The sequence below is a fragment of the Capra hircus genome, assembly GCF_001704415.2.
Source record: "Capra hircus breed San Clemente chromosome X unlocalized genomic scaffold, ASM170441v1, whole genome shotgun sequence".
NCBI lineage: Eukaryota > Metazoa > Chordata > Mammalia > Artiodactyla > Bovidae > Capra > Capra hircus.
In genome coordinates this window covers 12438147-12465162 of record NW_017189517.1, presented here as the reverse complement: position 1 = coordinate 12465162, position 27016 = coordinate 12438147, and positions in this window count along the sequence as shown.

Here is a 27016-nt window from a genome sequence, read left to right as displayed (position 1 = left end):
GGCATAGGGTGCAGCCTGTACTTCATGCACTTTTAAAGCAAAAGGAGAGCCAAGCCTTTGGGGATTTCCTTGGCTTGCTTTCCCTGGGGCTGTCAAACTCTAAGGATCAATCATTCTTTCATTGATAGGGAACATTGTGTACCACCCACAAGGTCACATTAGGGCACGATAGTACATAATCTGTATCTGGATGTACTTGCTCCATTTAACATACCTGGCAAAACCTGCTGAATTCTACCCACAGGCAGAAATAAACATTTGCCACTGTGTCAGTGAACTTAAGATGTGGACTTTTAGAATCGAAAGAAATCTTCAGTTCATGGAAGCAAAAGCTTCATTTTGCAGATGGAAAAAAAAATTGAGGCCTAAAGATGGGGCTGACTTGCCTAAGGATACAGAACAGCTAGAGAGAAGTAGAGCCAAGACTAGTCAGGTGTTCTCCCAGCTTAGTGCTCATTCTTGTTTTAGGCTTCAAGAATGGAGGTCATGACACAATTTGAAAAGTCAAAAAAAGGCAACAAAGTTTTATATCCAGTAACATACCACAGAAATATTATTATTCCATCAAAATAAAAAGTATTAGCATTGTGATGGTATTTTTGCCAAAAAAGAAAGCCTCAAAAGTGTCAATAAGGAACTAAAGGATGGAGGGAAAATGTCTCTGCTAGTTTTTTTTTTTTTTTTTACCTTGCCATTCAGTATGTGGGCTCTTGGTTCCCCTACCAGGGATTGAACCTGGGTCCCCAGAAATGAAAGCACAGAGTCCAAACCACTGGACCAGTTCCTTCTGATAGTTTTCTTATAAGGGCTAACTGGTTTGGTTTTTACTCTCAGGTTTAGATGAGTTTTCTGAATCAAATAACATGCTAGACTGCATTTTTCTAATCTGTCACTGAATTTAGTCTTAGTCTTGATTACTAGGTAAAGAAAAAAATAAACCTTGAAAAATAATAAAAATTACCTGGCCAAATGATCTGCAATTTGCTGACCTATATTGCTATTGAGAAATATGATAAAGCCACATTGCTGGCTATTTTCCCAGAATGAGGTTTCATGGGGGGGCACATCAAAAATTATACATTGATTTATATATTGTCAGGTTAATTATATGTCATATTCTACACCTGATGATATGGTAGCTGTGGGTTGGTAAAAAAATCTTGAAGTAGTATGAAAAATCATTGCACACAGAATCTGAGTTGCTATAATATTCACATGTCTGTCTGCAAATAGAATTTTCATAACATTGAAGTGACTTTTGAAAAACAATTTTAATATGGGTATGATCTAATCGGAACCTGAACTTCTAAACAAAAGGTTAGATTTCCATTTGTATGTATAGCAATGTTAGAAGAGGAACCAGATATTGCATGTAAATTACAAAGCTTAATTTTATTTGGGACAGAAATTACCATTGGACTTATACATAAGGGCCAAGTTATAGTCCATGCACATCAGAATGCTGGCATCCTTTTTTTTTTTTTTAAGTAATCTTTTCCTTTTGATCAGCATACAGAAAAAGTAAGATGAAGGTAGAGGAAAAGGAAGAATTTTTAAATAAATGATACTGGAAGAAATGGCTAGTTATTTGAGGAGAGGAATCAAATCCTATCTGATGCCTTAAATCAAAATGATTTCCACATAACTTAAAGATTTAAATGTAAAAAAAATACTAAAGTAAAAGAAATGCAAAAAATATTTAAGGACCTATGCCATGCTGTGCTTAGTCGCTCAGTCGAGTTCAACTTTTTGCAACCCCATGGACTATAGCTTGCCAGACTCCTCTGTCCATCGTGATTCTCCAGGCAAGAATACTGGAGTGGGTTGCCATGCCCTTCTCCAGGGGGGAGATCGTATCCCAACTCAGGGATCGTATCCAGGTCTCCTGCATTGCAGGCGGATTCTTTACCAACTGAGCCAGCAGGGAAGCCCTCAAGGACCTATAGATGAATATTTTTATAATTTTGTAGTGGAGAATGCTTTTCCAAAGATGCCATAAAAGGCAAAAGCTATTAAAGATGGATAGATGTGAATATATATGAATGAAAAACATTTATATATAGTAAGAACAGCATAAAGTGAAGTTAGAGTCGTGTCCAACTCTTTGTGACTCATGAACTGTAGTGGGCCAGGCTCCTCTGTCCATAGGATTTTCTAGGCAAGAACAGCATAGTCAAGGTAAATAACAAGCCTGGGGGGTGGGGAATAACTGTCCCATATAACAAAGGATTATTAGATCTAATAAACAAAGAGCTCTAACAAATAAATGACAAATGAATATCCCAAGAGAAAATAGGGAAACAATGTAAATAGCAATTCAGAAAAGAAGATATGTAAATGTCCATCTCATACAATGAAAAGACAATCAGCCTCACTAGTAATGACGGACTTGGAAAAAATATCACATAGCAATTTTAGTTAGTTTTTATTTGAAACACTTGTGTTTGAATAAAAACAAGTATAACATATGGATTCTTTTGGTATAGATGTCATCATTGTCATTTTATTTCCCATAAATAGCAAGCTACCAGGTTCACTGAAGCCCATTGTTGGGTGTTTCACAAATTAAAGGCTGTGATTATTTGACCAGGCAATTTCTCCATCTCCTCTGAATACTGTTACAACATTTAGAGCTGAGTAGGAGATGTCTTCTGTCTGAACCTTCAGTTGGCATAAACTCTTGCAATGCCCATGGAGTGACATGCTTTTGGGGAAATGGAGATCAGATATGGAACTATGAAATTTCTTCCAATAGTATTTGAACAGACTGATGTTAATGTTTCTACAACTAACACTTGATGCTTAAATACAGTTGGAATGTGATCAATCTCCTCATAAATCAGAAAACCCTGTGATATTACACATAGCCCAGGCCAAATCCTAGTGGTCTCTTTTCTTTCGATTTTTTATTGTTAGATTTTTTTCAAACATACAAAAAGTTTGAAAAAAATAGTGCCATGAACTGTCAAATAGCTACTATGTTGATTGAACATTTGAAACCACCATATTTTAAACACATTGGAGGCCTGTTTCTATTCATCTTTTTAGATGTACACACATATAAATAGGCATTTACAAGAATGAGGTCATACTTTACATGTTATTTCACAGTACTTTTTGAATTTTTTACTTAAAAATATAACTATCTTTTCAAATTTCACTAAACATTCTTCTATAACATCTTGTTTAATGGCCCCTTAGTATCTGCTGTATGGATCAATTATAATTTTCATAACCAATTACCTATGGTTGTACACTGGTGGTGTTTCAAATTTTTCGTTATAAGGAAAAAAGAGATCAATGAAATTTATGTGTCTTTTGCCTTTGTGTGAAAATCTCCCAGGGTAAATTCCTAGACTGAGGATTGAGGAGTCAAAGGACATGTGCATTTTACATTTTGCTTAGTCTGCTTTTGAGGCAAGATTAGTGGCAGACAGCTCTAAAAGTCTACTTTAGAGATCTGATGACATCATTTAAATGCTACCAGAGAGGAATTCATAGTTCCTTGGAAATACCTGGAACATACCTGTTTTGATACCCAATAATTTTTGGCTACTTGGGCTAAAATATGTCCTTAAAATGTACCATATAGTCTCCTGATTTCTTAAAAAGACTATGCTCAGTACAGTTTAATTAGTATTACTTTTAAAATGAAGATACAAGTCATGGTGAGTTTTTCTGGACTCTTTGCTTCCACACTAAAAAGGCCCCAAATTCTCCTATCTTCCTTACATTATCATATTCTAGTGTGTGGGATATAACATCCTTCTCTTCTCTTCCTCCCTCTGCTCCTCTTCCCACATCAATAATCTGATAAGACCTGAGGAAAAAACCAATAATTAAGTTTATTAAGCCACGATTTGTATCCGATTCTAAGTCAATAGACTGACCTGAAGCCACTTTCGCTCCAGTGTCGCATATTGCTTCTCAGAATCCTTTGACATTGACTTCCCAGTTGACATCTTTGTACAGTTGTTGAGATTGGAAAGAACTGATTTGAAGATAATCAAGATGTTTCCATCAAGGCAGTAAGTTCTTATCATTGTAAAATATTTTCAGTTAAGGCCGAGACTACATAAATTGATATTATTTGTCCTGACTCAACTTTGTCCCCCAGCCTAGCCTCTCCAACAAAAGGAATAAAATATGAGAGGCAGAAATGTCCACTCTTAACCAGGTTTCATTTAACTTTTTCTCCCCAGTAATTGTGTTCCATTATGCATTAACCAAAAAGTCCTACACTTTTATTCTATAAAGTGATGATTTTGTCACTAAAATTAGCTTGTAAACATACTATGCCATGCACATTTTATGGGAGAAAAAAATCAATGCTCATATAGCAAGAAATTATCTGCTAAATTCACTCACACTCAAGCATGAGCTGGTTCTACATAATCAAAGTGAAGTGGAGAATTAAAGTAATTTGAGGTAATTCAGACCAGAAAAATCCACCCCAAAACCTTTCACCTAATTGCATCAATTATCTAATTGAAGCAAACCTTGGGGAATTGGGGCTTGAATTATTCTGATAATTGATTTAATTTTCATTTAGTTGTGTGTGTGTGAAAATACACTCACATACACTCTACCTTGTAGCTTTCTATTTAGTGACAAGCTAATGCAGCCTTCATTACTGCAACTGACACAATTCGGCACTTACCATTTCCTCACACTGGCATATCTTGACCAAGATCTCGTTGGCATGATTGTAATACAGCTCTAGTTTCAATTTTCAACAGCTTGAATTGTGTAACTGGATATTGTTTAGGAGGTAAGGTATGGAGAATTCCTATACTTCTGATACAGACTCAGATCTTTTTGAATCTTCCTATTTTTGTTTTTTGCAAAATGATTTCTTACTTTTCTTTTTTTTTTGTATATCTGACATTTTTCTGGAGAAACTGGAAAACTTCTGTTAGAAAGAAGAGGTCCAGGGGAGATTTTCACTGCTCATTTCTGCTAATTCAATAAGAAAGTATTGATAGATGTATTGATGCACTGTGTTCATACTGAGCTCAAAAGATTCCACACAGAACCAAATATTCAGCTACTCACATTAACTAAATCCACTGAACTAGCAGTAGGGGCCCACTGGTTAGTCCTTCTGCTCTTGAAAGCAAAGCATCCTTTTTCTGCTTCCCTGCTCAATCACTACTAACTTTAAGTAGTTCAAAAGCATCAACTATTTGCCCCCTCAGACTTGCCACTCAGTTCAGTTCAGTTCAGTTGCTCAGTCGTGTCTGACTCTTTGCAACCCCATGAATCGCAGCACACCAGGCCTCCCTGTCCATCACCAAATCCCGGAGTTCACTCAGACTCACGTCCATCGAGTCAGTGATGCCATCCAGCCATCTCATCCTCGGTCGTCCCCTTCTCCTCCTGCTCCCAATCCCTCCCAGCATCAGGGTCTTTTCCAGGGAGTCAACTCTTCACATGAGGTGGCCAAAGTACTGGAGTTTCAGCTTTAGCATCAGTCCTTCCAAAGAAATCCCAGGGTTGATCTCCTTCAGAATGGACTGGTTGGATAGTGGATACCTAAAGACTATTGAGACCAAGCCAGTATCACAAACAGAAACATAGAAGTACAGACTACCTTAGGAATTATTTTAGTCAACAAACATTTTGTGGGACAGCATGGGCCCTGGAGGGGGCTTCCCAGGTGGCTCAGTGGTAAAGAATCCACCTGCCAATGCAGGAGATGTGAGTTTGATCCCTGGGTCAGGAGGATCCTCTGGAGAAGGAAATGGCAACCCACTCTAGTATTCTTGCCTGGGAAATCCCATGGACAGAGGATCCTGGTGGACTACAGTCCATGGGTCGCAAAGAGTCAGTCAGGATTGAGCATGGACTGAGCATGCACTATGGGCCCTGGAGATACAAGGTAAGCATAGTCTCCGCCCTCCAAAAGTCTTCAGCATAGTCACAGAGAGACAAAAACTGGCAAGTTTCGATCTAAACTGAGAATGTGCCAAGAGTGTAAATGATCATAGGGTACCGGGGAAGCAGCCAGAGGGGGCCCCAATCAAGGCTTGCCCTTAGGGCCCCAGAAAGCCTTCCAGGCCATAGAGTCAAATCTCAGTTTTAGGGTGATAGGACACTATTCAAGAGTTTAAGATGGGAAATGAAATAATGAGATCACTCTGGCTGTGTGCCAAAGAAATTGGTGGGGAATAGGAAGGATGGCAAGAGGAAACGCAGGAGAACCAATTACAGGGTGGTACAGTGGTTTGGGTAAGAAAAGATGGAGTGAAAGATGGAGATTAAGTGAAGAGCTGAACAAGATATTACGAAAGAAACCCAAAAGGATTTGGTGATTAACTGGATATGGGAGGTGTAAAGGAGGATAAGGAGAGATGTTCAGTAAGACTCTTTGATTTCTGGCTGGGGCAACTCGGTGGATAGTGACACTGTTCATGGAGCCAGAAAATATAGATAGGAAGAGGAGCAGGTTTGCTTTAGGGGAAAGATGATAAAATCTGTTTAAAAAACCTCTATTTATTTATTGGGCTGTGCCCAGTCTTAGGTGTGGTACTTGGGACCTTGGATCTTTGTTGTTGCATGCAGGATCTTTAGTTGTGGCATGCAAACTCTTAGTTGCAGCTTGTGGGATCTAGTTCCCTGACCAGCGATTGAACCTGAGCCCTGGAGTGCAGACTCTTAGCCACTGGACCACGAGGGAAATTCCAATGAGATCAATTTTGAAACTGTAGTTTGTGGTGAGGTGTCAACAGAACTTTCAAGGGAAGATCCAATAGGTTGTAAGCAGTTGGCAACATGGGTTTAGATTCAGGTAGGAGCTCCGAGCTGAAGACATTGAGATTGGAGTCCACAGTATACAGCCAGTGATGAGAGCCATGAGATGTATTAACATGTCCTAGGGGAGAGTACACAGAGTGCAAAGAGACAAGAACGCAGGACAGAAACAGCAAGAATGCTATTACATAAGGGGTAGGTAGAGGAAAAGGGGCTGCCACAGTACAGGACTATCCAGGGAAGTAGGAGGAAAAACTGGATAATTAGAGTCAGATAGACCTGGATTTGTTCCCCTGCTGTACTAGTAATTCATTTGTGTACTTATGTAAATTACATTGCTTACCTTTTCCAGCCTCATTTTCTTAATCTCTATTGAAATAAAAACAGTGACATCTACTTCCATGTTGTTGTTAGAACTAAAGAAATAAGCATAAGCAAAAAGAAAGCTCATGACATAACACATCACAGTCAAACAAAAAAGAATCATTTTACCTATAGATTTATTCTGGGAATGAAGAAAGCAAATGCAGATTTCTGTTTATTTTTTAAGATTACTCAGTGAAACATTACATATTAATAGCAAAATTTTTCATATAACCTTGAGCTAACACAAAGTGTTATATATTGACTAAGACACACAAGAATAATACATTTTATCCTGTATCAAACCTAACTAATATTTTGGAGGATCAGTTCAGTTCAGTTCAGTCGCTCAGTCATGTTCGACTCTTTGCAACCCTGTGGACTGCAGCACGCCAGGCTTCCCTGTCCATCACCAACTCCCAGAGCTTGCTCAAACTCATGTCCATTGAGTCGGTGATGCCATCCAACCATCTCATCCTCTGTTGTCCCCTTCTCTTACTGCCTTCAATCTTTCCCACCATCAGGGTCTTTTCAGTGAGTCAGTTTTTCACATCAGGTGGCCAAAGTATTGGAGTTTCAGCTTCAGCATCAGTCCTTCCAATGAATATTCAGGACTGATTTCCTTTATGATTGACTGGTTGGATCTCCTTACAGTCCAAGGGACTCTCAAGAGTCTTCTCCAACACCACAGTTCAAAAGCATCAATTCTTCGGTTCTCAGCTTTCTTTATTGTCCAACTCTCACATGCATCCATGACTACAGGAGAAACCATAGCCTTGACTAGACAGACCTTTGTAGGCAAAGTAATGTCTCTGCTTTTTAATACGCTGTCTAGGTTGGTCATAGCTTTTCTTCCAAGGAGCAATCATCTTTTAATTTCATGGCTTCAGTCACTATCTGCAATGATTTTTGAACCCAAGAAAATAAAGTCTGTCCCTGTTTGCATTGTTTCCCCATCTATTTGCCATGAAGTGTTGGGACCAGATGGATTTTGGAGGATACAAGTTATTTAAACAATAGAGCTAAATAAACCAGCAAAACTAGAGAAGCATGAGTTCAGCAACACTTTGGTACAAATGAAGAGTCTTTCTCTAGTATAAATAATGGTCTATTCTGATTTATCAATTTCATAAGTTCAAATTTTATTACAACAGGTTTTCTTAAGTCAGGGCCCACATCTAGTAATGGTTACATTTATAACCATTGTTAAAGTACACAAGCAAGAGTATTATTGATGCCATATTTTTATTATAACTTTCAGATGGCTTTGTGGTAAAATGGATGTTTAAACCAATTACTATAAATACACTTCTCAGACAGTAATGCAATGTGGGAGACCTAGGTTCAATCCCTTGGTTGGGAATATCCCCTGGAAGAGGGTACGGCAACCCACTCCTGTATTCTTGCCTGGAGAATCCCCATGGACAGAGGAGCCTGAAGGGTATAGTCCATGGCTGAGTGGCTAAGAACAGCAGCACAGCACACAGTTGCAAAATCATTGAATATTCTCAGTTCTTAATTTTTTCATAGAAACTTTCTCTTTCACTTTCCTAATACCACTTACAGATTTAGCTCATTATGATTGAAGCCTTAAAAATTAGCTAGAAGTCTCAACATCTATAATAACATTCAGGCTGTGGTGTCATTAGTATTCTAAGAGTTGCAGATGGTCACATTGGCTAATTTTGATGAAAGGCAAAACATGAATGTGATTGGCTTCCTGGGAGCCATTCGTGGATGTGGGCAATCAGAGTGGACCTGCAGGCCTTTGGTCAGGAAACACTGACCACTCTTTGTTAGTCTTGTGCAGTGAGAGAACATTTACGGTGTCAAAGGGGAGCAATTGGATGTGCATGTGCCAGAGCAAACAGGGTAATAAAATCTATAGCCACCAACTGCAGTCCTGAAATCTGAAGGGCAGTTTTCTATTTGAGAAAGCAGAGCTGGAGGAAAAGTGAGAAGAAAGGGTTCCTTCATGCAAAGGACAAGTAACATACTGGACCACCCACCTATCTACTTCACTCTCAGGTGATTTCTGAGATCTAAAATTACAAGGGTGTTATTCAGGTTAACTTATGGGTATTGAACATGAAATATGAGCCAGGCCTAGAGCTACAAGGATGAATATAGCAGTTCCTGGCCTCTAGGAACTCATAGGAGAAGGCAATGGCACCCCACTCCAGTACTCTTGCCTGGAAAATCCCATGGACAGAGGAGCCTGGTAGGCTGCAGTCCACGGGGTCGTTAAGAGTCGGACACGACTGAGCGACTTCCCTTTCACTTTTCACTTTCATGCATTGGAGAAGGAAATGGCAACCCACTCCAGTGTTCTTGCCTGGAGAATTCCAGGGACGGGGGAGCCTGGTGGGCTGCCGTCTCTGGGGTCGCACAGAGTCGGACATGACTGAAGCGACTTAGCAGCAGCAGCAGCCGGAATTCATAGTTTGGTGACGGTGATGGGCACATTATTGAGTAATTATCCAACAATGGAATTAGAATTTTAATAGACATGAACAAAATGCTGTCTTGGAGCCAAAAAATACAGAGACTTAACTATATCACAAAGAGTTTGTACTTGGTCCAGTAGAGAGTCCTTGATGCTTTGTGAGCAGGGGAGTGATATGGACAAATAAAATGTTTAATATAAAAAGTCTGATGGCTTTGTGTAGTAAGGACAAGGATATGGGAGAAATTACATGAAAGAAAATAGGAGACTATCTAATTAATTCTGACATGTAACAATAAGAATTTGAATTAGAATAATCAGTTCAGTCGCTCAGTCGTATCTGACTTTTTGTGACCCCATGGACTGCAGGCTTCCCTATCCACCACCAACTCCCGGAGCTTACTCAAACTCATGTCTATTGAGTCGGTGATGCCATCCAACCCTCTCATCCTCTGTTGTCCCCTTCTCCTCTTGACTTCAATCTTCCCCAGCATCAGGGTCTTCTCAAATGAGTCAGTTATTTGCATCAGGTGGCCAAAGTATTGGAGTTTTAGCTTCAGCATCAGTTCTTCCAATGAATATTCAGGATTGATTTAATTCAGGATGGACTAATTGGATCTCCTTGCAGTCCAAGAGTCTTCTCCAACATCACAGTTCAAAGCATCAATTCTTCAGTGTTCAGCTTTCTTTATAGTCCAGCTCTCACATCCATCCATGACTACTGGAAAATCCACAACATTGACTAGACAGACCTTTCTTGGCAAGATAATGTCTCTGCTTTTTAATATGCTATCTAGGTTGATCATATCTTTTCTTCCAAGGAGTAAGCGTCTTTTAATTTCATGGCTGCAGTCACCATCTGCAGTGATTTTGGAGCCCAGAAAAATAAAGTCTCTCACTGTTTCCATTGTTTCCCCATCTATTTGCCATGAAGTGATGGGACCAGATGCCATGATCTTAGCTTTCCGAATGTTGAGCTTTAAGCCAAACGTTTCACTCTCCTCTTTCACTTTCATCAAGGGCTCTTTAGTTCTTCTTCCCTTTCTGCCATAAGGATGGTGTCATCTGCATATCTGAGGTTATTGATATTTCTCCCAGCAATCTTGATTCCAGCTTGTGCTACATGCAGCCCAGCATTTCTCATGATGTTCTCTGCATAGAAGTTAAATAAGCAGGGTGACCATATACAGCCGTGAAGTCCTCCTTTCCTGATTTGGAACCAGTCTGTTGTTCCATGTCCAGTTCTGACTGTTGCTTCTTGACCTGCGTACAGATTTCTCAGGAGGCAGGATGGTGGTCTGGTATTCCCATCTCTTTAAGAATTTTCCACAGTTGATTGTGATCCACACAGTCAAAGGCTTTGGCATAGTCAAAAAGCAGAAATAGATGTTTTTCTGGAACTCTCTTGCTTGTTCAATGATCCAATAAATGTTGGCAACTTGATCTCCGATTCCTCTGCCTTTTCTAAATCCAGCTGGAACATTTGGAAGTTCACGGTTCACGTACTGTTGAAGCCTGGCTTGGAGAATTTTGAGCATTACTTTACTAGCATGTGAGATGAGTGCAATTGTGCAGTAGTATGAGCATTCTCTGGCATTGCCTTTCTTTGGGATTGGAATGAAAACTGACCTTTTCCAATCCTGTGGCTACTGCTGAGTTTTCCAAATTTGTTGGCATATTGAGTTGCAGCACTTTCACAGCATCCTCTTTCAGGATTTGAAATAGCTCAGCTGGAATTCCATCACCTCTACTAGCTCTGTTCATAGTGATGCTTCCTAAGGCCCACTTGACTTCACATTCCAGGATGTCTGGCTCTAGCTGAGTGATCACACCATCATGGTTATCTGGCTCATGAAGACCTTTTCTGTATAGTTCTGTGTATTCTTGCCACCTCTTCTTAATATCTTCTGCTTTGGTTAGGTCCCTACCATTTCTGTCCTTTATTGAGGCCATCTTTGCATGAAATGTTCCCTTGGTATCTCTAATTTTCTTGAAGAGATCTCTAGTCTTTCCTTTCTATTGTTTTCCTCTATTTCTTTGCACTGATCACTGAGGAAGGCTTTTCTTAGCTCTCCTTGCTATTCTTTGGAACTCTGCATTCAAATGGATATATCTTTCCTTTTCTCCTTTGCCTTTAGCTGCACTTCTTTTCTGAGCTTTTTCTAAGGGCTCCTCAGACAACCATTTTGCCTTTTTGCATTTGCTTTTCTTGGGGATGGTCTTGATCCCTGCCCCCTGTACAGTGTCATGAACCTCTGTCCATAATTCATCTGGCACTCTATCAGATCTAATCCCTTGAATCTCTTTGTCATTTCCACCGTATAATTATAAGGGATTTGATTTAGGTCATACCTGAATGGTCTAGCGGTTTTCCCTACTTTGTTCAATTTAAGTCTGAATTTGGTAATAAGGAGTTCATGATCTGAGCCACAGTCAGCTCCTGGTCTTGTATTTGCTGACTGTATAGAGGTTCTCCACCTTTGGCTGCAAAGAATATAATCAATCTGATTTTGGTGTTGACCATCTGGTGATGTCCATGTGTAGAGTCTTCTCTTGTGTTGTGTTTGCTATGACCAGTGCGTTCTCTTGGCAAAACTCTTTTAGCCTTTGACCTGATTCATTTTTTACTCCGAGGTGAAATTTACGTGTTACTCCAGGTATTTCTTGACTCTCTAGTTTTGCATTCCAGTCCCCTGTAATGAAAAGGACAACTTTTTTGGTTGTTAGTTCTAGAAGGTCTTGTAGATTTTCATAGAACCATTCAACTTCAGCTTCTTCAGCATTACTGGTTGGGGCATAGACTTGGATTACCATGATTTTGAATGATTTGCCTTGGAAACAAGAGATCATTCTGTCATTTTTGAGATTGCATCCAAGTACTGCATTTTGGACTCTCTTGTTGGCTGTGATGGCTACTCTATTTCTTCTAAGGGATTCTTACCCGCAGTAGTAGATATAATGGTAATCTGAGTTAAATCCACCCATTTCAGTCCAATTTAGTTCGCTGATTCCTAAAATGTCCATGTTCACTCTTACTATCTCCTGTTTGACCACTTCCAATTTGCCTTGATACATGGGCTAACATTCCAGATTTCTATGCAATATTGCTCTTACAACATTGGACTTTACTTTCATCAGCAGTCACATCCACAACTGGATGTTGTTTTTGCTTTGGCTCCATCTCTTCATTTTTTCTGGAGTTATTTCTCCACTGATCTCCTGTAGCATATTGGGCACCTACTGACTTGGGATATTCATCTTTCAGTGTCTTACCTTTTTGCCTTTTGATACTGGTTCATGGGGTTCTCAAGGCAAGAATACTTAAGTGTTTTCCCATTTCCTTCTCTAGTGGACCATGCTTTGTCAGAACTCTCTACCATGACCCGTCCATTTTGGGTGGCCCTACAGGGCATGGCTCATAGTTTCATTGAGTTAGTCAAGGCAGTGGTCCATGTGATCAGATTGTTTGGTTTTCTGTGATTGTGGTTTTCATTCTGTCTGCCCTTTGCTGGGGGCTTCCCTGGTGGCTTAGACAGTAAAGTGTCTGCCTGCAATGTGAGAGACCCAAGTTCGATTGCCCTCTGATGGAGAAGCGCTTATGGAAGCTTCTTGGTGGGAGAGACTGACTGAGTGGGAAACTGAGTCTTGTTCTGATGGGTAGGGCGATGCTCAGTAAATCTTTAATCCAATTTTCTCTTGATGGGCGGGACTATGCTCCCTCCCTGTTGTTTGACCTGAGGCCAAACTATGGTGGAGGTAATGAAGATAATGGTGACCTCCTTCAAAATGTCCCATGTGCACTGCTACACTCAGTGCCCCCAACCCTGCAGCAGGTCACCACCGACCCATGCCTCTGCCAGAGACTCCTGTACACTCACAGGCAAGCCTGGGTCAGTCCCTTGTGGGGTCACTGCTCCTTTCTCCTGGGTCCTGGTGTGTACAAGCTTTTGTTTGTGCCCTCCAAGAGTCTGTTTCTCCAGTACTATGTAAGGTCTGGCAGCTCTATGGTGGGGTTAATGGCGACGTCCTCCAAGAGGTCTTATGCCACACCCAGGTCTGCTGCACCCTGAGCCCCTACTTTTGCAGCAGTCCACTGCTGACCTGTGCCTCCACAGGAGACACTCAAACACAGTTCTGGCTTAGTCTCTTTGGAATTTCTGGGTCCTGGTGTGCACAGGGTTTGTTTGAACCCTCTAAGAGTCTCTGGCAGGTTTGGGGTTTGATTCTAAACATGATTTCACCACTCCTACCATCTTACTGGGACTTCTCCATTGCCCTTGGACATGGGGTATATTTTTTTCTTTGGATCCAACATTCTCCTGTTGATGGTTGTTCAGCATTTACCACAGGAATGGTATTTTAATACCATTAAAAAAGTAATGGTAGTCATATGACCCAGCAATCCCACCACTGGGCATATACTCTGAGAAAACCATAATTCAAAAAGCCACATGTACCCCAATACTCATTGCAGCACTATTTATGATAGCAAAGACATAGAAACAACCTAGATGTTCACCAACAGATAAGTGGATAAAGAAGATGTGGTACACACACATTGGAATATTACTCACCCATAAAAAAGAACAAACTTGAGTCAGTTCTAGTGAGGTGGATGAACCTAGAGTGTATTTTACAGAGTGAAGTAAGTCATAAAGAGGAGAACAAATATATATTAACACATATTTATGAAATCTGAAAATGGTACTGATTAACCTATTTGCAGGGCAGGATAGTGACACAGACATAGAGAACAGACATGCACACAGCAGGGTAAGGAGAGGATGGGATGAATTGAGAGAATAGCACTGAAACATACACTACCATCTATAAAATAAATAGCTAGCAGGAAGTTGTATAACACAGGGAGTTCAACCTTGTGATCCATGACCACCTAGAATGGGGGGGATGAGGTAGGGAAGGGGAAGGAACTTCAAGATGGAGGGGACATATGTACACTTAAGGCTGATTCACATTGTTGTATGGAAGAAATCAACACAACATGGTAAAGTAATACCCTCCAATTAAAAATAAATGTAAAAAATAAAATAGTGATGGTAGTAACTGAAATAAAAGACCATATAGAGGTATCTGTGATTTCAATAGAAGAATTGAAATCAACAGGGCTTGGTGGTCAACCAGTTGGGAAGCACAAGGTAAGAATGCTTTTGTGACTATATAACTGATAGTGTGGTGGTGCCATTAATAGGAATGGAAACTTTATGACAGGAGAATATTTTGAAGGAAAGAGGCTGTGGTGTGTTTTCAACATGTGTGTTTGGGGCAGCAATTGAGCATCTCAGTGGAAATCTTCAAGACAAAGATGGACATAGGCTTGAGCACAGAAAGGAGGTGTAAGGAGGAAGAGTTAAAAGTGTTCCACAACTAAAAGACAGTTGTGGTAGGAATATGTACTTTGAGAAAGTGAGAGGAACAGAGAAAAATGAAGAGAGTTTAGGACAGAAATTTTAGAAATGCTGATGTTTCTGGGGTAAGAATAATAAAAGATAGGGAAGAGTAGAGGAAAATTCCACATATATTTTCCCACAAAGGAAAGACTTTTCCATGTTAATTCCACAGTGAAGTCACAGTGCTTGTGCTTAGTTACTCAGTCATGTCAGACTTTTTGTGACCCCTAGGACACCAGGCTCTTCTGTCCATGGAATTCTCCAGGCAAGAATACTGGAGTGGGTTGCCATGCCCTTCTCTAGGGGATCTTCCCAATGCACGAACTGAACCCAGGTCTCCTGCATTGAAGGTGGATTCTTTACCATCTGACCCATCAGGGAAGTCACAGAGAAGGATGGAATTAAAAGAAAAGGCTATGGTTGACAATTTTAGATATCACTGAATATCTTTGAAAAAAAAATGTTTATTGCAGAAGGAAGCCAAGGTACATGGATTCAAGAGAGAATAGTTCTATTTCCAGTTTTTTAAGGAATCTCCACACTGTTCTCCATAGTGGCTGTACTAGTTTGCATTCCCACCAGCAGTGTAAGAGGGTTTCTTTTCTCTGCACCCTCTCCAGCAAGATGGGGAGGGAGGAGGGAGGGGGTTTCAGGATGAGGCACACGTGTACACCCATGGCTGATTCATGGCAATGTATGGCAAAACCAATATGATATTGTAAAGTAATTAGCTTCCAACTAAAATTAATTAATTAATTTTAAAAAGAGAGAATAGATGGAGACAAGTAAAGGCAGCAGAGATAGAGACCTTTTGTCAAATGAACCTTTTCACCAACCTTCAGTCGGTCTGGTGGAAGTATCACTCTACAATGGAGCATTTGTCAGTCACTCAATCTAGGGTTTTGGCCATGAGCTGAAGAGAATTTAATACTCGATTAGGGGCGCATCATCAATACCCTTGAGATTTAAGGAAAGGCCTCAGAGGATGGACAGAGAGAGACGATACTTTGAAAACTCACACTATATTACTTCATCTTCTTCGGAACACAGGTTGTCAAGTGAAGCAGAGAGCTGGATGGGCAGGAGAACATGTGAGGTATAAGTTGCATGCAGAGTAAAAATAGCCATTGAAAAAAACACACGAAAATATGCTTGGGTTTTCCTGGTGGCTTACTGGTAAATAATCCACCTGCCCGTGCAGGAGATGTGTCTTTAATCTCTGATCTGGGAAGATACCACATGCCACGGAGCAAATAAGCCCGTGCACCACAACTATTGAGCCTGTTCTTGTACTGAGCCCATGTGCCACAACTACTGAAGCCTGCATGCCCTAGAGCCTGTGCTCTGCAACAAGAGAAGCCACTGCAATGAGAAGCCCGTGCACCACCACTAGAGTGTAGTCCCCACCGTGCACACACACATATAAAATAGATAACTAATAAAAACCTACTTTAATCACATGGAAGTCTACTCAGTTCTCTGTAATGGCTATATGGGAAAAGAATCTAAAGAAGAGTGAATATATGTATGTGTATAACTAATTCACTTTATTATATGCCTGAAACTAGCACAACATTATAAATCAACTATACTCCAATAAAAATTTAGAGAAAAGCTTGCAAAGCAATGAAGATCCAGCACAGCCAAAAATATAAAAAAAAAATTCCATATATATGTGTTAGCATACTGTATTGGTGTTTTTCTTTCTGGCTTACTTCACTCTGTATAATTGGCTCCAGTTTCATCCCCCTCATTAGAACTGATTCAAATGTATTCTTTTTAATAGCTGAGTAATACTCCATTGTGTTTATGTACCACAGCTTTTTTTATCCATTCATCTGCTGATGGACATCTAGGTTGCTTCCGTGTCCTGGCTATTATAAACAGTGCTGGTGCACTGGGATGACCCAGAGAGATGGTATGGGGAGGGAGGTGGAAGGAGGGTTCAGGATGGGGAACACGTGTACACCCGTGGCAGATTCATGTTGATGTATGGCAAAACCAATACAGTATTGTAAAGTAAAATAAAATAAATAAATAAAATTATTAAATAAATAAATTCTCTTCTAAAAAATGCTCAACATCACTAATTATTAAAGAAATGCAGATCAAAACTACAATGAGGTATCACCTCACACCAGTGAGAAAAGCCATCATCAAACAACCCATCATCAAACAATCTACAAATAATAAATGCTAGTGAGAGTGTGGTGGAGAAGGACATGGCAAGCCACTCCAGTATTCTTGCCTAGAGAATGCCATGGACTGAGTAGCTTGGTGGGCTGCTGTCCACGGGGTCACACAGAGTCAGACACGACTGAAGTGACTTAGCATGCACGCATGCATTGGAGAAGGAAATGACAACCCACTCCAGTATTCTTGCCTGGAGAATCCCAGGGATGGAGGAGCCTAGTGGGCTGCTATCTGTGGGGTCACACAGAGTCAGACACGACTGAAGCGACTTAGCAGCAGCAGCAGCAGGAGTGAGAGTGTGGAGAAAAGGGAACCCTTCTTCATTGTTGGTGGGAATGTAAATTGGTATAGCCATCATGGAGAACAGTATGAAGGTCCCTTAAAAGACTAAAAGTAGACATACCATATAACCCTGTAATCACATTGCTGGGCAAATATTTGGAGAAAAACATGATCCAAAAAGATACATGCACACCAATGTTCACTGAAGCACAGTTCACAATAGCCAGGACGTGGAAACAACCTAAATGTCCATCGACAGAGGAATGGATAAAGAAGATGTAGTACATATATACTGGCCAACCCAATACAATGGAATATTACTTGGCCATAAAAAAGAATGAAATAATGCCATATGCAGCAACATGGATGGACCTAGAGATTGTCATATGTGATATCAAATATATGTAGAATCTAAAAAAGGATGCAAATGAATTTATCTACAAAACAGAAATAGAATTACAGATATAGAAAACAAACGTGGTTACTAGGGTATAAGGGGAGGATAAATTGGAAGATTGGGATTGACATATACACACTACTAGGCCACTTTCATTCAACGTTTTATTGGAGGTTCTAGCCAGGGCAGTTAGGCAAGAAAATGAAATAAAATGTATGCAGATGGGAAAGGAAGCAGCTAAACAATTTCTATTCATAGATAACATGGTCTTGCATATAAAAAAATCTTAAAAGATTTCACTAAAAATACTATTAGATCTAATGAAGGAGCTCAAAGTTTGTAAGAAACATGATTAATACACAAAACTTGTTGCATTTCTATATAGTGTCTATGAACAATATAAAATGAAATTAAATAAACAATTGCATTTACTGTAGTGTCAAAGAAATAAAATATTTGCATCCAATATGACAAAGGAAATGAAAGACATGTGTACTGAAAACTATAAAACATTGTTAAAGGAAATTAAAGAATATCTAAATAAATGGAAAGATGTGCATGTTCATGGATTGAATGTTAAGATGGCAATATGTCCCAAACTAATCTACAGATTAAACAAAGTCCCCCATGAAAACCCTAGTTGAAAATTCAAGGGACCAAAAATTGGCAAAGAAATCTCAAAAAAGAACAAAGTTGGAGGACTCAACACTTGCTAATTCCAAGACTTACTACATACCTCCAGTAATCAAAACAGTGTGGCATTTGCATAAGGATAGACATACAGATAAATGGAATCAAATTGAGGGTTCAGAAATAACCCTAAAACTTACAGTCAATTTATTTTTGGCATGTGTGCCAAGACAAGTCAACAGAGAAAGAATAATATTTTCAACAAATGATGCTGGGAAAGGTGGATATCTATATTCATGAAATAAATTTGGACTCCTACATATCACTATATACAAAAATTAACTCAAAGTGGATCAAAGATTTAAATAAACACAACAGCTAAAATGATAAGAAACCTAGAAGAAAACATAGGAGTAAATATTCAAGATCTTAAATTAGCAATTTTTTCTTATATATGACATCCAAATTATAAGCAACAAAAGAAAAAATAAATTGAACATTATCAAAATTAAAATTAAAACCTTCTATGCCACAAAGAATATCAAGTGAGTGAAAAGACAACGCACAGAATGGCAGAAAATATATGCAAATCATATATCATATAACTTGTATCCAGAAAATATACGGAACCCATGACTCAACAAAATGACAAATAACCCAATTAAAAATAGGCAGATGATTTGGATAGACATTTCTCCAAAGAAGGTATACAAATAACCAATAAAGACATAAAAAGGCCACAGTTAGATACCACTTTACTTCCTCTAGGCTGGCTATAAATTCCAGAAATGGACAATAACAAGTGTCAATAAGGATGTGAAGAAATTGGAACCATCAAACATTGCTGGCGGAAATGTAAAATTTTGCAGCTGCTATAGGAAAAACTTGACAGCTCCTCAACAAGTTAAGTATATAATTACCATTGTTATTTTTGCTGTTCAGTTGCTAAATCATGTCAGACTCTGCAATCCTATGGAAGCACACCAGGCTTCCCTGTCCTTCACCGTCTTCCTGAGTTTGCTCAACCTCATGTCTATTGAGTCTGTGATGCCATCTAATCACCTCATCTTCTGTTGCCCTCTTCTCCTCCTGCCTTCAATCTTTCCCAGCATCAGGGTCTTTTCCAATGAGTTGGCTCTTTGCATCAGGTGGCCAAATTATTGGGGCTTCAGCTTCAGCATCAGACCTTTCAGTGAATATTCAGATTCGATTTCCTTTAGGATTCACTGATTTGATCTTGCAGTCAAAGGGACTCTCAAGAGTCTTCTCTAACACCACAGTTCGAAACCATCAATTCTTCGGCACTCAGCCTTCTTTATGGTCCAACTCTCACATCTGTACATGACTACTGGAAAAACCATAGCCTTAATTATACAGAGTTTGTTGGCAAAGTGATGGCTCTACTTTTTAATAATTATCATATGACCCAGAAATTCCACTCCCAGGTATATATCCGAAAGAATTGAAAACAGGTATTCAAAAAATGCTTGTACATGAATGTTAATAGTAGCATTATTCACAATAGCCAAAAAGTAGAGACAACCCAAATGTTCAACAACTGATGAATGTGTGAATAAAAAGTGGTGTATTCATACAATGGAATATTATTCATCTATAAAAGGAATGGATTTTTATGATGTAATATGGATGAATCTTGAAAATATTATGTTAGTGAAAAAAGCCATCCATGAAATACCACATATTGCATGGTTTCATTTACAAGAAAGATCTAGAATAGATAAATCTATATATAAAGAAGATTACACAGTTGTTGCCAAGGTTCTGAGAGGGGAATAGAGAGCAACTGCTTAGTGGGCATAGGGTGTCCTTTTGAGATGATGAAACATTCTGAAATTAGATCACAGTGATGGTTGCACACTTTGTGAATATACTAAAACTACTGAATTGTATTATTTAAAAGGGTGAATTTTATAATATACGAATTAGATCTCGGTAAAAATAAAAGCAAATAACATAAATAATATCTGAATTCAAAAGAGAATCAGAGGTAATCCAAAACCTCTGTGTGAACACACACACACACACACACACACACACACACACGGTTTAAGAATGGATATGTAGTTTAAAAAAAAAAGGCAGAATGACTTATGTTAGATAAATGGTCTGAGAGAGGTCTCTGGGCCTGAGGAAAGACAAGTTTCCTTTAGGATAAATCAGTAAAGGGAACAGGAGAGTAAAATATTGGTGATGGAAAGGGAATTAGCACTATGGAGAAGGACTCTCACAAAGCCCAGAGAGCTACGAGCTACTACTAGAAAGACTCCTTAATGGAAAGTGGGGGACAACAAGTGGGGATGTGGGTTTAAAGAGGCACTCTGGGGTAGGTGGGCAGATTAGGTTCATGGAAAGCAGAGATGAGGTGTTGACAAGGAGGCGTATGATTGAAGCTAAAAGAACCAGAGTTCAGAGTAAGTAGATTAAGAACGTGGGGCAGGAGGCAGGGGAGGAAAAGGTAGCAAGCCCCCTCCCCCTACCCAGAGGCAAGTAGAAGACCAGAAGTACTGCTCTGAAAGCTGAAAGAATGGTGTGATGGATCACAGAGGCAGATGAAATTAGCCCAAGGAAAACTGCACAGAAAGTATGACACAGCGCAGAGAAGGGTAGCTTCTGAATTCCACATCGGTTCAGAATTCCTTGTAGCCGTCTCTGGGCTTGCTATATCTTCTTCACAGTGTGAGAAAAAAATGTGATTAAATGTTCAAGAATTTGAGAATTTCAGTCATGACAGAGGTAGGAAAGATCCTACTGGCCTGAAAAATCTAGTTTAAAACAATTCCCTCATCAGCTACAATAAGAGTTTGCTCAGTTGACACCTTTCTTCTGCTTCAAAAACACATTTTCTTTTGATGTCTCATTTGTTTACTTTTGCTTTCATTTTTCTTGCCTGAGGAAGTATATCTAGAAAGATATTTCTAAGACCAGTATCACTGCTCTGTCTTCTCTTGCAGAGTTGGATCTGGAGAATGTGTGTGGCAGGAGAGTGAAATCTTTGAGGAAAATGCTAGGAGATTTGTTTTTCTTTCTGTTCTACTTTCCACTCTGAAAGTTTTTAAATCCTCATTTAGTACATCTGTGTTTCAGCTGATACGTGTGCCAGTTTTCATGTAATCTTTATTGGGTCAACTTGAGAATGGGGAAATTGCTTTTAAAAAAGAAAAAGAAAAAAAGGTCTAAAAAAAGAAAAAAGACCAGGGTCAAAGAGCGAGTGTACTGTTTGTGTTTTCTTCTAGGAGGTTTATGGTTTCAGGTCTCATATTTAAGTCTCTAATCCATTTTGTATTGATTTTTGTGTGTGCTATGTGATAGTGGCCTAGTTTCTTTCTTTCTTTTTCTTCCTTTCCTTGCATGTGTCTGTCCAGTTTTCCCAGCACTGTTTACTGAAGAGACTTTCCTTTCTCCATTGTATGTTCTTGCTCCTTTGTTGTAAATTAATTATCTGTATGTGCATTGGTTTATTTCTGTGTTTTCAGTTCTGTTCCATAGATCCAGGTATCTGTTTCTCTGCCAATACCATGCTATTTAGGTTACTATGGCTTTATAATATAGTTTGTAATCAGGGAATGTGATAAAAAGACATTTTTACAAAGAAGACCTACAGACAGCCAACAGGCAAATGAAAAGATTCTCAACATCACTAATTATTAAGGAAATGCAAATCAAAACCACAATAACAAGTCAATTCTCACCTGTTAGAATGGCTATTATCAAAAAGGCAAGAAATAACAGATGTTGATGAAGACATAGAGAAAAGGGAACCTTCATACACTGCTGGTGGGAATGTTAACTGGTGCAGCCACTATGCAAGACAGTGTGGTGATTCCTCAAAAAATTAACAATAAAACTACTATATATCCAAGCTATGCCACTTCTGGTGTTTATTCAAAGAATATGAAAACACGAATTCAAAAAGATAGGTACTCCTATGTTCAATTGCAGCATTATTTAAAACAGCCAAGACATGAGAACAACCTAAGTGCACATCAGGGGATGAATGGCTAAAGAAGATATGGCATGTAGATACAAGGGAATACTACTCAGCCATAAAAAGAAATCTTGCCATTTGTGACAATGTGGGTGAACCTAGAGGGTATCATGCTAAGTGAAATGAGTCACATGGAGGAAGATAAAAATCATATGATTTCACTCATACATGGCATAAAAAACAGTAATCAAAATAAATAAATAAAGCAAACCACACAAAAACGTAGCTACAGGGAACAGAGTAGTGGTTCCCAGAGGGGAAGGGGTAGTGGGGTGGGGGAGGGCAAAATAGGAAAATAGGATCAATTATATGTGACATATGGAAGCAAAATTGTTAGTGGTGAGCACTCCAGCATTAGAAATATAACATTGCACACATGAGACATACAATGTTATAAACCAGTTACATCAATAAAAAATAAATCATAAAAATATATTCTTGATAGTATACATGTTTCAGTGCCATTCTCCCAAATCATCCCACCCTCTCCCTCTCCCACAGAGTCGAAAAGTCTGTTCTTTACATCTGTGTCTCTTTTGCTGTCTCGCATACAGGGTTATCATTGCTATCTTTCTAAATTCCATATATATGTGTTAGCATACTGTATTAGTGTTTTTCTTTCTGGCTTACTTCATTCTGTATAATTGGCTCCAGTTTCATCCACCTCATTAGAACTGATTCAAATGTATTCTTTTTAATGGCTGAGTAATATTCCATTGTGTATATGTACCACAGCTTTCTTATCCTTTCATCTGCTGATGGACATCTAGGTTGCTTCCATGTCCTGGCTATTATAAACAGTGCTGCAATGAACACTGGGGTACACGTGTCTCTTTCAATTCTGGTTTCCTTGGTGTGTATGCCCAGCAGTGGGATTGCTGGGTCATAAGGCAGAATGGCATTGAAACATGTATACTATCATGTAAGAAATGAATCACTAGTCTAGGTTCGATACAGGATACAGGATGCTTGGGGCTGGTGCACTGGGATGACCCAGAGAGATGATATGGGGAGGGGGTTGGGAGGGGGGTTCAGGGTTAGGAACTCATGTACACCTGTGGTGGATTCATGTCAATGTATGGCAAAACCAATACAGTATTGTAAAGTAAAAAAATAAAAAATATATATATTCTTTCTATCTAGAAGTCATTTTAAGATAACATAGTCCATAAAGGAGATTGCCTTTTAGATAGAAGCTTCAGAAACAGAGATTTTTGTAATTAGAAATATAAGCATAATGCAACTAAATATATGCAAAATAGGGACAAAGGTACTGATTATTTTGATGTAGTAGGAGTAGGTTATTCTATCTTGATGCAAATTTGATATATTTTGCACTGTTCCTGTCTCTTCCTTCTGCCTGGAATATTCTTTCTCTAGGTCTTTGGATGGCTAGTTCAGTTCAGTTCAGTCGCTCAGTCGTGTCCGACTCTTTGCGACCCCATGAATCGCAGCACGCCAGGCCTCCCTGTCCTTCACCAACTCCCGGAGTTCACTCAGACTCACGTCCATCGAGTCCTTGATGCCATCCAGCCATCTCATCCTCTGTCGTCCCCTTCTCCTCATGCCCCCAATCCCTCCCAGTATCAGAGTCTTTTCCAATGAGTCAACTCTTTGCATGAGGTGGCCAAAGTACTGGAGTTCCAGCTTTAGCATCATTCCTTCCAAAGAAATCCCAGGGCTGATCTCCTTCAGAATGGACTGGTTGGATCTCCTTGCAGTCCAAGGGACCCTCAAGAGTCTTCTCCAACACCACAGTTCAAAAGCATCAATTCTTTGGCACTCAGCCATCTTCACAGTCCAACTCTCACATCCATACATGACCACAGGAAAAATGATAGCCCTGACTAGACGGACCTTAGTCGGCAAAGTAATGTCTGTGCTTTTGAAAATGCTATCTAGGTTGGTCATAACTTTTCTTCCAAGGAGTAAGTATCCTTTAATTTCATGGCTGCAGTCACCATCTGCAGTGATTTTGGAGCCCCCCAAAATAAAGTCTGACACTGTTTCCACTGTTTCCCCATCTATTTCCCATGAAGTGATGGGACCAGATGCTAACTCGCATCCTTATTTCAGGTCTTTGTTCTAGTGTCACTTTCTCAGTATCATCTACCCCAATCATCCTATTCTATAGAGCAACCCTCCCAATCCACCCTGTGCTACCGATCCCCTTCACTCTGTTTTACATTCTTGTTAAATATCCCATAGCATTTATAACCTTCTAACATACTATATCCTGGAGAAGAGTGTTGGAGAAGACTCTTGAGAGTCCCTTGGACTGCAAGGAGATCCAACTAGTCCATTCTGAAGGAGATCAGCCCTGGGATTTCTTTGGAAGGAATGATGCTAAAGCTGAAACTCCAGTATTTTGGCCACCTCATGCGAACAGTTGACTCATTGGAAAAGACTCTGATGCTGGGAGGGATTGGGGGCAGGAGGAGAAGGGGACGGCAGAGGATGAGATGGCTGGATGGCATCACTGACTCGATGGACGTGAGTCTGAGTGAATTCCGGGAGATGGTGACGGACAGGGAGGCCTGGCGTGCTACGATTCATGGGGTTGCAAAGAATCGGACATTACTGAGCAACTGAACTGAACTGACTGAACATACTATATAATTTAGTCATGTGTATGCATGCTGTTTATTATCTCTCCTTCCCTGCTGGAATACAAGCTCTGTGGGAGCAGAAATCTCGTGTCATTTTTTTCGGTGATGTTATTTCCAGCCTCTAAAGTAGGGCTTGACACACAACAAGCACTCAATAAATATTTGTTGAAAAAATTAATGTATCACATGTTACATAGCTGGTTTCACATACTTTTGACAGTTTCCTGATGCTTACATGCATCAGATCATTTTCCCCATCACTTGGGAGGTCAAAATGTTGAAATTCTACTTCTCTTGTCCTCAACAATCGTCTCCAATCTACCTCTGTAACTTCAAGCTCTTTATTTGCAAACAGACATACCTGATTCTAGGTAGTGTGTTGAGGAACACATACAGATTAAATATCAAAGAAATCAAACTCTTTGTTCCAGTTTGGGAAAATATACCCAGAGATGAATAAGACCAGAGGATTAGGAATGATAGCACAGTCACAGCTGTTTTAAGAAGGTAATATGAAGTTTTTGTTCCCATCTTTGACTAAAGGTACATTGACCCTTGGGCTGGAAGGCTTCTACATAATGAATGACAAGTTATATGAAGTATCCCATGCAATTCTCCTAGAAGTGTCCTCAAGGAAAGTGATTCCCATAAATCTCTTATTGCTGTGGTTAGCAGAATGAACCTTATTCTGAATAACATAAAATCTTCCTGTTAAAGAAAATATAGAGGATATTTTCTGTTGTTTCTTAGAATGAAAGAGCCACAAGGAAGAGGTGATCTGGACACTGAAATGTTAGAATTTGGGGAACGGTTCCACTGACTTGGAAGAACAATAACAGATTTTAACTTGGGAGGCAACTTAATGTAGCAGGAAAGACATGGGCCTTGGGGTCCGATGAGGCATTAAATTCTGGCTCTGACACTTATGTTTTTACCTTGAACAGAGTTTGAGGAGGAAAATGGAAGAGCACGCTCAGGTGCTCAGTCGAGTCCGACTCTTTGTGACCCCATGGACTCCAGCCCTCCAGACTCCTCTGTCCATGGAATTTTCTAGTCAAGAATACTGGAATGGGTTGCCATTTCCTACTGCAGGGGAACTTCTTGATCCAGGGATTGAACTGTTGTCTCTTGAGTCTCCTGCATTGGCAGGTGAATTTTTTACCACTGCGCCAGCTGTGAAAAGGAAGAGTGCCTCTTAATAACTTAGAACAGTTTCACAGCCTATAACAATGGAGGTGGCCTGAGATGATTTCTTGTTTATGGTAGACAGAAAAAGAAAGAGGCCTGTGCTAGGTGAGGGCAATGATCTATATCAAAGCAAGATATTTATAACAAATCTGGTGGTCCTAGTAATGCTTCAGAGATCATAAACCAGCTCCATTACTGCCTGATAAAATCAGATGATGATGTCAGTGGGAAGGTGTAAAAGATCTTATATCTAAGTGTAAACAAAGACTTCTAAAAGCCTCTGAGTGCTTCCAGGGGCCCTTGCCCACCGTCTGGATGAATTGATTAGATGCTGTGTGAATTTTAAAATATTAAATTCTTTAACCAAAACTAATCTTACAAAAGTATTGGAAGTAAATGGTGTATATCACTCTTGAATTTCTATTGCTTGCTTTTTATTTTCCATGCTTATAAGTAGCAGAAAATCATCTCTGCTTGCCTTTGACAAACACAGTGGGGTGACCACTCTTGACTGAAAATACTGAATGATAGAGCTTCATGAAGAAGCTGGTATTGAATTCCAGCCAAACTTCTATGACTATTCGCAAAACTGTAAAAAAAAAAAAAAATCAAGGTATACTGTATGACAGAGGATTTGTGAGTTGCTTCTAAGTGAGAGAACATTTCAGAGACTAACTTGTATGTGAAAATGTTTGAATTCTGGGAGTTGGTGATGGACAGGGAGACCTGGTGTGCTGTAGT